The sequence below is a fragment of the Corvus cornix genome, chromosome 5 (genome assembly GCF_000738735.6).
Source record: "Corvus cornix cornix isolate S_Up_H32 chromosome 5, ASM73873v5, whole genome shotgun sequence".
Classification (NCBI taxonomy): Eukaryota; Metazoa; Chordata; class Aves; order Passeriformes; family Corvidae; genus Corvus; species Corvus cornix.
In genome coordinates, this window is record NC_046335.1 from 42,704,896 (window position 1) to 42,721,295 (window position 16,400).

General features: G+C 37.2%; 1 protein-coding gene across 11 annotated transcripts in view; it reads left to right on the plus strand.

Moving 5' to 3' along the window:
• Positions 1-16,400, plus strand: part of LRRC4C (leucine rich repeat containing 4C) — a 505,807-nt gene that overhangs the window by 387,664 nt on the left and 101,743 nt on the right. For 8 of the 11 annotated variants that reach the window (XM_020583648.2, XM_020583649.2, XM_010408178.4 and 5 more), the window contains 2 exons: positions 3,341-3,426; positions 4,586-4,723. The gene's annotated coding sequence lies outside the window, so the exon portion shown is untranslated. Of the gene's footprint in view, positions 1-3,340; positions 3,427-4,585; positions 4,724-12,572; positions 14,446-16,400 lie in introns of those variants that run through there. The other 3 variants (XM_010408016.4, XM_010408328.4, XM_010408404.4) reach the window with 1 other exon arrangement.

The following is a 16,400-nucleotide window of genomic DNA, read 5'->3' on the forward strand; positions in this document are numbered from 1 at the left end:
CCTGACTTTAGCGATTTTGGTTTCTCTTGACTTTAAACAGAGAGTGCTGCTGTATATGGGGAAAGAAAACAGAGGGAAGCAGAAAAATTGTAGATGTTATCTCAATATTGCAATCATGCAATCATTTTAAAGATGGGGGTGGAAAATAAATTTTCCCATTGTGATTTCATTGTCTGCAAATACTCAAGGAAGCAAATTTTTTGGGAGAAAACCCATAAATTTTTGTTCATAAGCTAATTTTCAAATATATAAAAACTAGGTTTGATTTTTTAAATATCTATAACTTGATAATTTCATATTCAAGGAATTCAGACTGCCTTTTTTGTCTCATTCACAAAAATTAGACATTGTTTTGTGTGTGTTTGAACCTGATGCTTGTATCTGATTACCTTATTTTGCTGACTTATTTATTTTCAGTCTTCCTGGGTGATTTTAGGTTTTTCTATTTGTGCCTACTCTGACCCTGCAGATTCTACCTTCTCTTGACTGGCCTTTTTTCCTCAGTGCAAAGTACTGTGCTGACACTCATACCCCGTGCAACTCTTTGAGCATTTGACCTGTTCTTTGTTCAGATCACTTTCTCCAAGACTGATATATCTTGTTGGATAATATTTAGTGACTATTTTACATACAGAATTCTGACTCCACCTCAGGAAGCCCTTTTAGATATGTCTTCATTTGTAATGGATGAATTTTGTTGGTCATTAGTAACCAGTTGATGATCCTCTTGCTTGTGCTGCCAGATCCATTTCACAAAGAGCAGGAAACTTATGCCTGGATTGTTACAGAGGTGTTTTCCCCAGATGACCTGCAGTCCCTCTCGGTGCTGTTCAGCACTGATAATGTGCATGCTCTCTGCTGTGCATTATGACAGTCTGAGTGACACACCATGCAATGAATAATAATGTGTCATAGCTGCAAGTAGTTAGAGCTTCCCTCACTTCTAGCACCTTGCCTAATGTGCCTCTCCCACACAGTTTTGTGACAAAGGGCTGAGATATATTTATATACTTGCTCTCATTTAACTAAAGCAGAAAGTCTTGTCGTTCTAAAGCTTAGCATGCTAGGTCTTCATCAGCATGGTTGCCCTGTAAGTATCCCACTTAAATACCTCAGAGAATCAAATCCCAAAGATGGGCATGGGTATAATACAGAACTACCCCAGAGAAAACATCAATCAGTTTGTTAAAGTAGGACTGTATATGATGCAGATGTTTGAAGGTTTCTGCAGCAAGGTATGAAAGAGGCGTCTCAAATGTTTTCCCTGTCTTAGTATTAGCATATTCTGGAAATAAATTCGTATCTGTGAATAAACTGTCTAATGCATATTCCCTCTGCATAGAATAGCCCCAGTCATTACGACAAGTTGTAGTTTGTTTTGAGTTTTTTTGGTTTTTTTTGACTGACCAGCAGGCTTAATGACTGACTCATATCCTGCTATGCACTGCCTCCCACCTAATACCATAGTGACAAGCTGCTCGTTTTCTTCTGTTCAAAAGAAATAAGGAATAGAAATTAAGTCTTTCAAAAAATGGGATAGTCATCAATATCACTATGATTAAACTGACATGGATGGTGCTGACTACCTGTAAGACATACTCCTTACCCCTGCAAGGTTACACATGGACCTTAAACATTTATCACCTCTTAATTTCTGTTATATTAGCAAGTAAAAAAAATGGTGTGCTTTTCTGGAAGGCTTTTAAACATGAAAACATATGGGAGTTAGCTGATTAATGTACTTAGATAAAATCGGTAAATCACAGAATTTTCCAAATCCACATGTTTAAGCACCTTTTAAAATCCCTCTTAGAGGTTTTGTTTGTAGAATAAAGTCAGGTTTTGTGGTGTTCTGAGATTTTTAAGAAAAGTTTAAATTGAAGAAATTCAGCAAGCACAAATTCTTGTGTGAACAATCAGAATATCTGATCTTAAACACATTAATTTAATGTGAATAATGCCAATGCTGCTCTGCCTACAAACAAGCAGAAAATCCTAAATTATCAAGTTCAAGGACCAATCTGCCTCTATCTCTATAAAAGTATATATTTTCCAATATCTAAAAGCTAGTTTATTTTAGAATATATATCTAAATTTTGTCAAATATTTGCTAGATTTTTGAAATGTTTTTTATATAAATGTCTATTTGTTAAATATTTATGACCATAAAACCCCTATGCCAATTGCATTTAAACATTACCATTTGTCATGATAAACATGCATGCACATAGATTATCTGTCTCTATAAAAGGCAGAAACAAACCAATCTTTTTGATTCCTCTGTCTGCAGTACTCCTGCAGGAAAAGAAACAGCAATTTTCATACAATTCTGCAACTTTCAACATCTATATGAATTCTTGGAGAAATACTAAGGGAAAATAATTCTGTAAAAAAGATCATTTTGGAACCACTTATTTATTGTTTCTTTTAATATCAATAAATATCAATTGATAGATTTCTATTTTGTTTGTATTTATTTTCCTAAGAAAAATTGAGGGCAGGAGCATTAAATAAAAAAAACCCAAACTAATTTGTCTTTAATAATCATATTTCTGCAGAAACTTTTTAATATTAAATTGAAACAGCTTTACAACCATAATTTTTTGAGAGATTACATTAAACATGTTCTTTGAACCTAATATTTTCTTCTAAATTTCTCTTCCAGAAAAGAAATTCTAGTAAAATGTACTGTGTGTGCTTTAGGATTACAGATGGTTAATTCCTGCTTCCAGATCTGTGTCTTCATATATGGAGTTATTAAATGTGTTTTCCAAAAGTGATGACTCATTGTAGTTGGCTCATCTTTGGAGAGCACATTATAAATGGAGCTGGATTTAGCAAATATTGCTGTGCTACTTTTGAAAATAAGGCCCACTCGAAACAATTTAAGTGAAAGGTCATATCCCTTGATCTCCTGATTTTTACAAAATATATTTTCCATTAAGTTTTGAAGAACTTTTGGAAAATTTGTCAGCAGCCTCTTATTCTAAATTTCTTATTATTAGCCCTTACTGTTCAAAGACTATCAATACTGTGATTTTTGAAGCCAATAGTGCTCCTTATGTCTTAAATTATAGATTTTTTATATTTTATATTTCCACCTACATGCACAAAGGAGAGTAAAGCAAATACAATTTAACGGATATGCAGTCTCAATATAAGCTAGGAGAAAAGTGCAAGGAGAGAGAAGGTCTGAAAAACCAAAAAACATCCAGTACAACTGTGGATAAAATCCAGACTTTTGTGCATCACCTCTTCTGTGTCTGCTTTTTTTCCTGCACTCAAACAATATTATAATCATGATGTGTAGCTTCTTAAAACAATGCTTCATCCCTTACAGGTGTTTTATCCTGTTCATCACCAGAAATAGTCTCTTTAACAAGAAACTCTTCCCTAGACCTTGAAGATAAGATCTGATTCAGTAAGGTGAGTTTTGATTTAATACTGTACCATTCCACCTGGGAATGAAATTCAGAGAGTTTGTAGGAAAACTTAGCCTAAAGTATCTTTGAATAAAAAAAAAAAAGAAAACACAAAACAAAAAACCCAAAAAACTCTTAAATAATCATTATTCTTGCCATCATTTTCACCACTTGTGACTGACAGCATTTCTTAACTTTTTATCAGGATTTCTAACATGGGCTCAGTAAAGAACGAGAAAAGTTCTCAACCACAGTTCTTTTTTAGAATTTTCAAAAGATCCTGCCCTGATGGGGACAAAAATGTTTATTCATATTAAACCCATTTCCTCTCATTGTCTCCAAATCTATAGAGTTACCTTTTCCACTTGTAACATTTCCAGGCCTTAAGTGCAAATCCAGTGAAAATTGGTCTTGGCTGTTCTCCCACTTACACTGCTTTTTGAAATGGAAGTTATGGAATGACCTGTTATGGAGTAATCTTGTATTCTTTTTAGAAATGACACTACAGTGGCTAGACAGACTATTGGTCTGTTCTGGAGTGGCAGTAACCCGGTAAATTCCAAAAGAGTTTCAAGAGGCTCATCATTGTCTTGTAGTTTTTCATCCATCTCTTTAAGATGATACTGAAAGATGATTAGGTATTTCATCTGCTCTTGAAATGATGTAGAGTTTGAATGTCTGTGGAGATAGAAGGGAGAGCTGAGCACTTGTTGAGGAAATGCAGAGAAATCAAGGTTGAGGAGTAATTTTTTAAGTATGCTGTACCATAGTTCAGAACATTTGTGAGTATAAATACAGTGCTTCTTGCCTTCGTTCATTTCTAGGTCCTAAACTGTTCCCTGACTTTTCATCCATGTAGTTTAAGTCAACATCTGTCAAAGTACATTTATATTACAACATGCTCAAGAATCTTAAATTATTTGATATCAGGCATTGACTGTTAGGGTACAGAAAAGAATTACAATTATTTAGAGGGGTGGGGTTTTACTCTATTTGCTACCTTATATGTTCCAATTGCCTTGCCTGGTGTAGTGCACATCATGTGGTGATAACAGTGTCACACCAGGCACTGACAATACTGGGAAGCTTTACTCTCCCTGGTCCCAATAACAGTGACTCCTTCCTGTTTAACACATACTGTAAGTATTATTTCCATTTTACAGGTGGAGTGGCAGGGGTGCAGAGAATCAAATAGTCCATCTTGAGATCATGCAAAGACTCTGGAAATACAATTCCAGTGAGTCCTGGCTATAACACTTTTGATGCCCATATCACTAGCTGCAGTCCTACAAGCACCAAAGGTAAGAAATCAGGTCCTTATATACATTATATGCATTATAGTATATAATTAAATCCATTTGAATTTAGATAAATCTGAAAAAAAAAAGTTTATGTTTTTTTCTGGTGGCCAAGGATGAGCCATTAGTGATTCTGATGCCTTTTCCTGGTCTTGAAATCAAGAGTCATACACGGTTAGAAGGGGCAAAGGGATTTTACCTTGGTATTTATTTTAAGGATCCTTAGGTGCACACGTCCAGGTCATATGCATCGGGATGCACCCCGCCGAATATATGCCCCAAAAGATCTGGCACAACATTATAGGTTTTACTAATTAGCATATCTATCAAAGATTCCCCAATGAGAGGCTCAAGTGAGCCCCCCTCCCCAATGAACCTTCTTCTGGATGGTTCTATCTTGGTTTACAGAATGTGTCCTGGAGAGGACCTTGGGGTCTGGAGCACACTGATCCCTAGCTACAAAGCTTCTAAAATGTTTAGTCTCTTAGCTTGACAAACAAGTCCAAGAATGTAGGGGAAAAGCACTAGGAATACAGAAGTTGTAAAAAGGTATAACAGGGGTATAAAAGAAAAGGCAAAAAATCTTCATGGCATCAATTCAAGGGAAAAAAAATTAAAAAGAAGTGAGTAGAAAAAAATCACTTTGAAAAAACAGGGTTTCTTTTCATATTGACAAATGAGGATGAATTGAAAGTTTGTTTGTTATGTAAGGTGATTCCACAATGTTGGACATAGAAATAGAAGATGCTGAAGATATTTAGTTGAAGTAAATTATTTTATATGTACCTGAAAAGAGATCTTGACAATTAAAGTTATCCTCTTGACAAATGTTATTTATCCCACGAAATTTTCTTCTTTTTTCCTTTTTGACAATTTGTCCTCTCTATGCAACATTTCTTTTCCTTCCCAATTTATTGAAAGCTGTAACTTTCTTTGCATGGTTAAAGCAAACCATTATGTTTTTTGTGATGAAAATTTAGAAGTCTTGAATGTTACTTTTTCTTTGGATCAGAAGTTAAATTTTAAATCTTTTCCTTGTATCAGAATTTCACTTTAAATGTATGCTAAACATGAGGATGAGGTAGGAAAATATGGCTGTTAGGTTGTCTCTCATTAATGTTTTGAAGCATATGTGGTTAAGATTTAATTCTCAATGTGTGGAAATTGTATTTTCCAGTCACAATAACTCAACAGGAGAAGAAATTAGGATGTCTGATAGATTCATCTCTGTGTCAAAGTATCATATTTTTGCTATTTAATATTCATTGAGGGAAAAAAGGCTGTCACACAATAAAGATATTATTTTCAAATTCATGCATCATTCCTGCCCAAGTCTAGTTGTCTGTATTCTTAATTTTTACATTCTTAAAAATTCAGTTTAAGAGAAACAGTCCTTCTTTTTCACTCTACTAACATTTTCCAACCCCAATGAATTTGTAATTCTGTGATTTACAAAACCAAACACATATTAAATGGGGCATGAATATAAAATGAAGGGCTGTGCTCTATTCTCATTTACACCTGCATTAATCTGGAGATGCTCCATTGAAATCAAAGGAGTTATTCCTCCCTATGGAGTGAATTCACAACAGCTTAATGTCAATGGCGCTCAGTCCTGGAAAGGAGAGAATTCATCTAGATCTGAATTCTAAGCCTGAAATTAGTGGCATAGGAAAATGACAGGATTTGCATACTATTGTCAGGTTGTAGAGTGAAAACACTTGAAATTTTGTTCTAAGCCATTTTGTGATTCAGATTTTTTAATGTTGAATACAGTAGTTCATTTCAGTCAAAGGCACTCACATTTTTTAAGGAGTTGAAAAATATGCCCATTTCCAAAAACTGGAAATTGGAAGAGAAAAATACAAAGCCATACTTCTGCTGCTGCTGCTTCTCCTTATTCTTTAATAATAATAATAATAATAATAATAAATTTTGTCATAGGATAGGGTATTGCTCATGCACTTCTTCCTTATCTGGAGAAATTAGTTTAAGAAAAACTTGGAATGGAATGTGAAAAAATTGTACTGAAGGGCCACGTGGCTACTATTAGAGTAGAGATGCAATGTGCTCTGATTTCAGGGAACATGTCCACAATCTATTTCTAAAAAAATGAACATAAGTTAACTGTTTTTGAACAAACATATTTGGGTGCGTGCATGTAGTGAGGAGCTTTGGGACTCAAAATATTTGTCCTTCCATATTTTGGAAATAACTACAGCAAAAAAAAAACCTTAGAGTAAAGATTAATGATGGATTTCAAGATGTCGAAGTCTAAGACAGACTTTGGAATCGAAGTCAAAGTTTGAAGTCACATGGAAAAAGATGCTCTGCAAAATTGTGGTATTATTTAAACCAGCAGAAATTTTGTCATTGGCCTCAGTGGAACCAAAATTCTGAGTACAAAGGAAACTTTTGCTGTTATTTTATTATGTGATTACTTTTGTAAACATGTGTAAAAGGATTACTACCCTAACTCTATTAAATGCTAGGTACCCTAAAGTCATGCTGCAATAAACTTAAGAGTTATTATCAACCCTAAAGAGTAAGCTCTTGGTAGGGGCATAATTTCATAGAAGTTCTAACATTAGCTATTTTTGTATATTAAAATATATATAAAAGTAAAAATATTGTGTTGCAATTCTGACTAGGGAATACATATATATATATATATTGCAAAACAATTCCAAAGGAAAAATTAGGAAAAGTTTAGCCTTTTCTGTTAGTAGTTTTTTTTCCTCATTTTTCTTTTCCTCAAAACATCATTCATTTTAGAAAAGAAAGACTGTCTGCTATTGCTGTGTTGAATGCTAAGCACATAATTCTCCTAAGCCCACAGTGAATAAGAGAAACTAAGAGCACTTTAGAAAAAATATTTTTACCAGTTAAGTATGAGGTTTCCTATTTTCCTTTTATGTAAATACTTCTACGGACTGTTGAATTGCAGAATCATAGAACACCTGAGGGTGGAAGGGACCTTCTAAGGTCCCCTAGTTCAACCCCACTGCTCAAGCAGGTTCACTTAGAGCAAATTGCATAGGACCATGTCTGGATGGCTTCTGAATGTCTCCAAGGGGGGAAGACTCCACAACATCCCTGGGAAACCTGTGCCAGTGCTCTTACTGTCATAATAATAAATCATTTCATGATATTCAGAGGGAACCTGTGGTGTTTCAGTGTGTGCTCACTGCCTCTGGTTCTGCAGCTGGGCACCACCAGCTCCTTCCTTTTTGCACCCTCCCTCCATGTACATGTAGACATTAATAAGATTCCTCCAAGCCTCCTCCAGGCTAAGCAGCCTCAGTTCTTTCAGCCTTTCCCCATTGGAAAGATGCTCTGATCTGTTCATGCTGCTTTGTTGGATTCTCTCCAGTCTGTCCACCTCTCTCCTGTACTCAGCAGCCCAAAACTGGACACAGGACTGCAGGTATAATCTCTCTGGGGCTGAGCAGAGGGATCACCTCTCTCAACCTGTTGGCAATGCTTTGCCTGGTGCAGCCCAGGATACCATTAGGTCTCTTTGCAGCAAGGGCATGTTGTATGATCAGCCTGGGGAATTTGTTTTGCTTCTGCCTTACTTTGACAATATGTGACTCAGTATTACCGCAGGCCTGGGACCTAGGGTATATTACCATGTCCCAGAGCTGTAGGGAGGAGGAGGAGAGAAGATCCAGCAGGAAGAAATTGTGCAGCAAGATTGATTAATTATTTTACAAACTCTTTTATAGACTTTTTCTTCATAGTCTAATTGGACCAAAGATCAGCCACCCTTTGGGGGTGATTGGCTAAAATCCTAAAACATCCATTGTCAAAATATTTTTCTACTGTACCGTAAACAAGACTTTTCAAGGTTGCAGGTGGCTTGGTTGTTTACATAACTCTGCCACCTCTTCTGTGAGAGAGAAAAGTCTCTCAAAGACTTAGAAAATAGCAAGAAAATCCTTGCCAGCAGCATTTTTGTATCTACAACTCAGTTCCATAAGGAGAAATTCTAGAAAGCCTCTCTAAACAGCAAGCTTTTTTCACTGATGGATGGTTAGCATGGAAGATGAAAATTTGCACAAATGTACAACAATTCTAAATTTGTCCTATTAACCCAGCTGCACAAGGAACATGCAATAAACATACAGAAGTTTTGAGAACATGGTTCCCTTCAAATACAAACAACAAAGCCCACCATTCAGCTCCATCTTTACCAGAAACAATTGGTGTTATAATATTATGAAGAGATGAGTTTATTGAACAGTCATGTTCACATCCATGTGCCAAAATCATGTGCTGTGGTTTTACCCAGATTTTCCTGGAAGGAGGATATATTTTCTCTTATTTCTTCCAAGCTGCTATGATGCAGTAGAAATTACCTGCAAAACAAAATTTCTCACTAGAACTGCCCCCCCGCCCCATGAAAATTAATAAATGAGGCAGTATCCATCAGCTGTTAATTCTGACAGTCATGAATGTGATTTTAGTGCTTGTTCTATTTAAAGAATTGAACAATAATCAGTGAAATCACATAAACAGGAAATTATGTATCGTGGGCTCCAATTACAATAGAAAATTCACAGTCTTCCTGTGAGATTATGTATGATATATTTTATATAATCTGAGATTTTTAGGATTTCCATTGAAGTCATAAATTGATTAGTGAGCTTGATCCTAGATCTGTGCAGTCAAAAGTATGTTTGTCAGCAATTTTTATTTCCTTTTGGAAGTACTAAGCTGTAAGAGAATTCAAGTACTCTCTCCATATGCAAACAGATTCCTGTCAGCAAAGATAAATAAAATAGAAAGAATATTATGTTCCACAGTTTCCTTTATGATTTCTTCATGTTTATTTAAAAGGAAGGTGGGGCTGTCAACTAACTTAGGAAAATGTTGCCATTGCTTTTCACTTTGTCTGTAAAGTGGTCTGGTTTCACTGTTTTCTTCTCAAAATTTGGTTATGTTTATTCAATTATAATACTTCTCCTTCATTTGGGGTCAGAATCCTCTTCTCTTAGGCTTTAGCCTTGTTTCTCTTCTACCAAGTGACTGAGTACTGTGAATATTTGGTCTTTTCCAGTGCTCTCTTCCAGTGTTAGTCATGCATAGAACTACAGTTCTATAACTTGCCTTGTCCGTCAGAAAGGAAAAGGTGTTTTATAACAATCTGTTGTTCGTGTTTATTATGTGAAGATTTGCCAGTACATACATTTGAGTTTTGTTATCCTCCCATACTCAGGATTGGGCAAGATCAAAGGCAATATAAACCAATAGTGTTCAAAGGCAACAAGATATAATGTGCTGCAGGAAAAACATAACTATTCTCTCCAGAACTAATGATAGCCTTTTAACATTGGATTAATTTGAGTAATTGTGATGGTACCAAAATATTTGTTTTAAATAGGTTTAAATAGGTTTTAAATGGCATATGTGACATATATGCTTGTAGAACAGATAATGCAATTGTATTTTTTAATTTTGTTTATTGTAAGGATATTTACTTTTTCATGCAGCGTGGAACATCATCTTATAAATATTGCAAACTAGATTGCTTCAAAGTTATGTTCTAAGAAGCTAATCACACTATCTTCTATGTTTATTAGGTGATAAAGCCTAATTGATGTATTAAAGATAACAAACTTTGAGACATCATATCACAACGTAGAGAGCATTGCAGTTTTGATGCATTTTTTTGTTCAGTCACATCTATGCCAGCAAATATACTATCTTTGTATATAGAGAGATATGTAATCTATTTGTATCTGTTAGAAATGGGTATTTTGATGTCATTTGAAAATGTGCACATTTCGATCATAAGTATGACTTTGTATCAACAGAGGTTCTGTAGCTGTAGCAGATGTTTGTGTCTTAGATTCTGATTGGATGCCCAAAAGTTGTGTATCTTCTGTACCTGATGCTTACAGATGTGTTTAATTCAGTTATAGAAGCCTTCACTTTCCCTCATTGGTTCTTTAATAGTAGCAGGAAATTGTTCAGGAACTTTTTAAAAACACAGTGGAGAAAACATATTAGACTGTGATGTTTTTATCCTTCTGGGAATAGGAACAACCTTGTAGTTTTTTGGATTTTGTGTAGTAAAAAGAAAAAGGTTCTTATAAAATGTTTGTAGACCCCAAATATACCAGCAGCATCAGTGAATCAGACAGGAACAAAATAAGCTCACCAACTGAGAAAAAGATTGTTACTTGTCAGCAACTTCATCTCCTACCACATTTATAACCTTCCCCAAAAAACCCCAGAGACTTTTTTAGCATTTTTGAAAGACCTCTAAGTTTGGGTTATTTATTATTTCTACACACTCAGCCCTTCACCCATTCCAGGTAATTTTTGTTTGACATTGATTTCAGGCATAGTAAGATCAGATGCTAAATGGGCCTGGTTTCAGTTGCTTAACTTAAATCTAGTAGAACTTTCTCACCAGAAAGCCTGTTGAGTCAGTAGAATAAATCTGAAAGTCAATGTTAATTATTCAGTAAGTGTTACTTAACTCAATCAGCTAGCGTATGGATTTTATAATTCTGGAAAAACTTCTAATATGACATACAACTTAGTTTATTTTATTTTCAAGTATGTCAATTTCACATGAAAGCTGAAGCCTGAGTAAGGATGCCAAACATGTCTTGACTATTTGAGAGAGAACTGAGCAAAGAGCTAGGTATATTATTATGTGCATGGAATAACTCAGTTACTGCTTAATATTTGAAGTTTGCTATAATTACCATTAAAGCACCTGACTAATTCTTTTTTGGGGGTTGTGTGGAGGAGTTAGATCTATAAATAATATCTTTCTGATTTTGAGAGAGATAAATGCCAGCACATACATCATCCGTATTCTGTTTCCATGAAGCGAGTAGAGTATCTGACCTTATACATGTAAAATATTCTGTAAAATTTACATTGAACTTAGATCCTCGAGAGAAACACGGCACAAGCCCAGTTCTGAGCATTTTAGGTAACATAGATAACTACATCTAACATACCTGGGTAGGCAGGTAAGAGCATAACATCCATGTGAGTACTTCAGTAACCCAAATTAGGGAGCCAGTTCAGAAAACTCCAGAATGTGTGTCAGAAGTCATTCTAATCAAACTGTGGCAGATTTGATAGGTGAGCCTAGATACGGCACTGTTGCGTGGCTGTCACAGTTCACTGAAGGCAGAACTTAAACTCACTGAAACCTTGAAGCCATTCAAAGGGCTTTTGCCCTTGAACAGCTGCCAAAATGGAGTTTTAGGTAGTTTGTATGTGCATACAAGTTTCAAACAAGCATTGATTTCTATAATAGGAAAACAGATTGTCTTTCAAAGCAAATTATTTTCACTATTAAAGTTTTTAAAAAGGTAACTTTATACCTTATTTCATATTACTATCGTGCCTTTGCATCTGTGGCCCGAGCTGGTACCTGGGAATACTGGTTGCTCTGTACTCCTTCTGCAAAGACAACTTTATACCTCATTTCATTTTGCTGTCATTTACTCTGCCTCAGCGGCTAGACTGGAACCTACGAATACTGGTTGAACTGTCAGAATCAGGCAGGCTTTTAAGAAAATGAGTTTTGACATTCCTTTCCTTTAGATGATCCCTTGTTTTTCAATTACTGCTTTCTGACTTGGAGATTTCTTAAGGTTACCCAGAGTTTGTTCCCAGTCTGTCAAGCAGGTGGCAGCAATGCCACGTCGGAGCAGCTCCCGGTTCCCTTTCCCTGACATCAAGTGTTAATGCAATTGACCAATCAGTGCTAAGATGATGGGAGGTAATTGGGTAATTGTATTTTACTGATCACAAGCAGAGAAAAGGGGAAGGGGGGGAAAGAAGAACAGGGGAGGGGGGGGAAGAAAAGAAAAAAAAAAAAAAAAACCCACCAAAACAATCACAACAGAGGAAGAGGGGAGAGAACGGAAAGGGAGAAGGAGGTGTGTAGTCAGAGAGACCGGCCCTGGGACAATTGCAAATCCTAGGGTGCCACTGAAAGGTGGGGAGTAACAGAAAGCCAGAGCGACTGAAAAGCGGAGCTACTCCCAGCAACAACAGCAGCTGTCAGGAGCTGGATATACACATACATGCGTCCCTACATGCACACACAGGGAGAATTCAAGCTGAAGCTCGTAGGAGGAAGGAAGCGTCTCGGCTGTGCAAAGGGCTATGCATGTCAGGGATGAAACTAAAAGCTGAAAGAAGCGGCTGCGCTCCTGGGACTGTGTCATCTTGGAAGGGAGGGAGGCAGGAAGGAAGGAAGAAAAGGGGGAAGATAACTGGCATGTGGAAGAAGATGGGAGACTAACTCACTGCTGTGCAGAAGGGAAATCCAACTTGTACATCTGAAATACACCAGGCTCAGCTTGGAAATGAGATCAGACCTGCATTGAAACACAGAAAGAGAGGAAAAGGGAGGCAGAGACGGGAGAGCTTTTATCCTTCTTCCTGTCTCTCTTTCCCTCTCTCTCCTCAAAGAAGAAATAGAAGTTTATTGGTCTCGGTGCTTCTGGATTCGTATAGCTGCCGGACAAAAGATGGAGAGGAAGCTAAAATGAAAAGCAAAGGGTGCTTCTGAAATTTACAGCTAAGAGGACAAATCACATCGTCCCGGGTTTCTTTGTGCCCCATCGGGGGAGTTTTAATGTCTGAAGGATTTTGAGACGTGGGGGGGGCAAAGGCGAGTGTGGGCGTTAAAAATACCCATCCCAAGTGTTTAAAAAATAATGAGGTGATGGATTTATTCTTGACAGCTGGTGGGAACCTTGAATTTTTCTCTACTCCCTCCCTCCTTCATTTCATTTAATGTGAAATTATGAAATTGCAGAGGAGTTGGAGGGAAGGCAAAAGGATATAACGTGGAGTTTGAAACAAGGAGAGGGTGCTGATGCTGTGGATTGCTGGCTTCTTGCCGAAATCAAAAATCCAATTGCGCACTGGGTTGTGATTGGAAATCTAATCAGATCTTTCGAGAGGGGGGAGAAGGACTAAAAGTTTATTGTTTTGACAGACAGGAATAAAAAATTAAATGCTAAAGGAGATTCTTTTCTAAAGGAGTGTGGGGGAATAGAGAAAAAGAAGAATGGGATTCCCCATTCTAATGTGGAGACACATGGATTGGATAATTGATAGTGCAGCAAAGAAGGGGGAAAAAGAAAATTGCCTGGCAAGACCTGGATCTTAAGTGTCACAACAAAATTACATTAAAAGAATACAGATGGAGGATTGCTTAAAAGGAAATACAGTTATTTCTGCTCTCCAGAGAAAAAACAAATAGAGAGCAATGGGGAGCAGTGGAGCCAGAGAGGCAGAAAACCTCAGAAAAAGGAAACTAGGCAAACGATCCACAGTGGAATGAAAAGTTTCAGAAAGGAAAAGGACCATTCATCCTCTGCAAGGATTTTTGTTTTTCTCCTGTTATTTTAAACCACTATCCTTCAGTGAAGGCAACCATCAACATTACCACTACAGAAATTTTAAGCAGAAAAGTTGAAAGCCACAGAGAAAATAAAGGACAGAGAAGAAGAAAACAAAATTGCCAGAAGGGGAGAGTTCAGCAGTGTTGGGTTGGATTGGCACCTGTATGGACTGAAATTGCTGGGAAATTGCAATTGGATATCCTTTTTTTATTTCCTTTCTTGTTTTTAATTTTGGTTTGGTTGCTGAAATGAAATAGTTTTCTAACCCCTCCCCCACCCTGGTTTTTCATAATCACTCGGATTTCCAGCTGGATAGTCTTTGAGGATACAGTGAGTACACTTTCCATTTTATTATTTTTTGGAAAAGGAAATGTGCCCCATTGCCTCTCTTCTTTCATCCTTATTCCTCTTTTCTCAGTCTTTCCCTCCACCTGAATAAAGAACCTGACTATATTTTGATAATGGCTGGAGGGGGGTGGTTGGGAAGAGAGAAGGGAAGGAATGAGGATAGAACTGAATTCTCACAGTAGCTCAAATTTCTAAAACTCGAGCCTTGGTAGGATGTTGCAGACACCTGCCTGTGTGTCTCTATAGCGTTTGTAAATGTTCACTAGCAAAGAAATCTTTTGAGAAAGCCTTTGCAGTGAGTGGGGGGTGCTGCCTGATTGCCCAGTCTCTACAAACGGATGCAAGTTGCATAGAATTAGATGCACAGAGGAGGTTTATTTATTTAGTAAGTGTTTAAAATAGTTCAAGGCTCTAATTGGAATGCTGGTATCCAGTCTGACACTGCAGATCAATATGGTGTATTATCAGGAACATTTTATAATCAAGCAGGGAGGTGAAGGGTGGCTTTTGGCGGGAGTGGGGGGGTTTGGGGCAGGGGCTTTTAATGGATTTTAAAGATGCAGCTCTGAGAGAAATGGCATGTTTTACTCTCCTTTGCTAAGAAAGGACAGTGACAGGCAGTGAGAGGACATTCTTCTGTTGAAGGGGAGTTTAGGAAACTGCTGTACTAGCCACCCATGCCCTCCAGGTCTCCTCGGAAATTCTTTGTGATTTTGTGGTGAATCCTCCAGAGTCCCCTCAGACTTTCGTGGCAGTTGAAAGAGATTTACTTTGATTGACAAGCAGTGAGAGGATACTGAGGTGTTAAGAGATTTTTTTTATTATTATGCTGATAAATGAAAATAATTAAAAAGTGGCTTGTAGATGGTGGGGTTCACAAATTAGCAATGATGTGTGACAGACCAGTAAATATCTCTCCCTTCCTGAAGACATGTCGTGTGGGAGTGTGGAATAAAGGGAGGATAACATGATGTTTAAAATAGAGGTCCATGTTTTCCTGTGGGGAAGAGTGCTACTTCCGTCCCCTCTCCTGGCATAACTGCATAGCTCGTGGGTTGGGAGTTTTCTTTCTTTTTCTTCCCCTTCTGTCCTCCCTCACCTCTACCCTCTTCAACCTTGGCCTTCACATGTTAAGGCTCCAGCTGAAGGTGTTAGGCCAAAACTGGTGCAGAATGAGAGGGAGAAACAACTAATTCAATGAGCCATTGAATAGGAATGGGTATTTCTTTTTTTTGGCAGGCAAGGTGCAGAACTACCTTTGCCACTCAGTTTACTTTTCTCTAGCAGCAATACTCTGGAGAAGGGGAAAGCAGTCAGGAGGGAAAGAAGTGTTGATAGATCCAGATTTTAGCTCTTTTATTTTCTAGCAGCATTTCTCACTTCACAAGCTGCCTGCATGAAACAACACAAAACAGAACTGTAACTTCCCTGGATAAATACACAAATTAGTATTAGCCTCGTCCTTTTTCCCCCCCTTCTCCATTCACTTACATCACTACTGTTACTTCATGTAAATGTCCTGAATATTTTGGCATAATGGAAAGGAGAACTTTTCCCTCTCAAATGTGTCCCATGTGCTTCTGTTTGGAGGTCATGCCTCTTAAACATTGGCTACTTGAAAAGGATTAAGATTTAGGGTTCAATTCTGCTCCTAAGGAAATCTCTTGGAGTTTTTGTTTGGCCACGCGAACTAATCCGACCCTTTGTGTAGTTGTGTTCAGAAAAAGAAGGAAGCAGGCACAGCAAAAATTGTTCCTTCCAGCTCCAATTACTCTCATCCTTCTCAGTATAGCTAAATCATTTTAGTATGAAGTACTTTAGCCTCCTTTTTTTTCTCTGGGCCCATGTTTCCTGCTGGGACATTAAATGGGTAATAAGTTTGTCAGCATCTGAAAATAAGTGCAAAACTCTCTCTTGTTTATTCCTTCATGTATCAT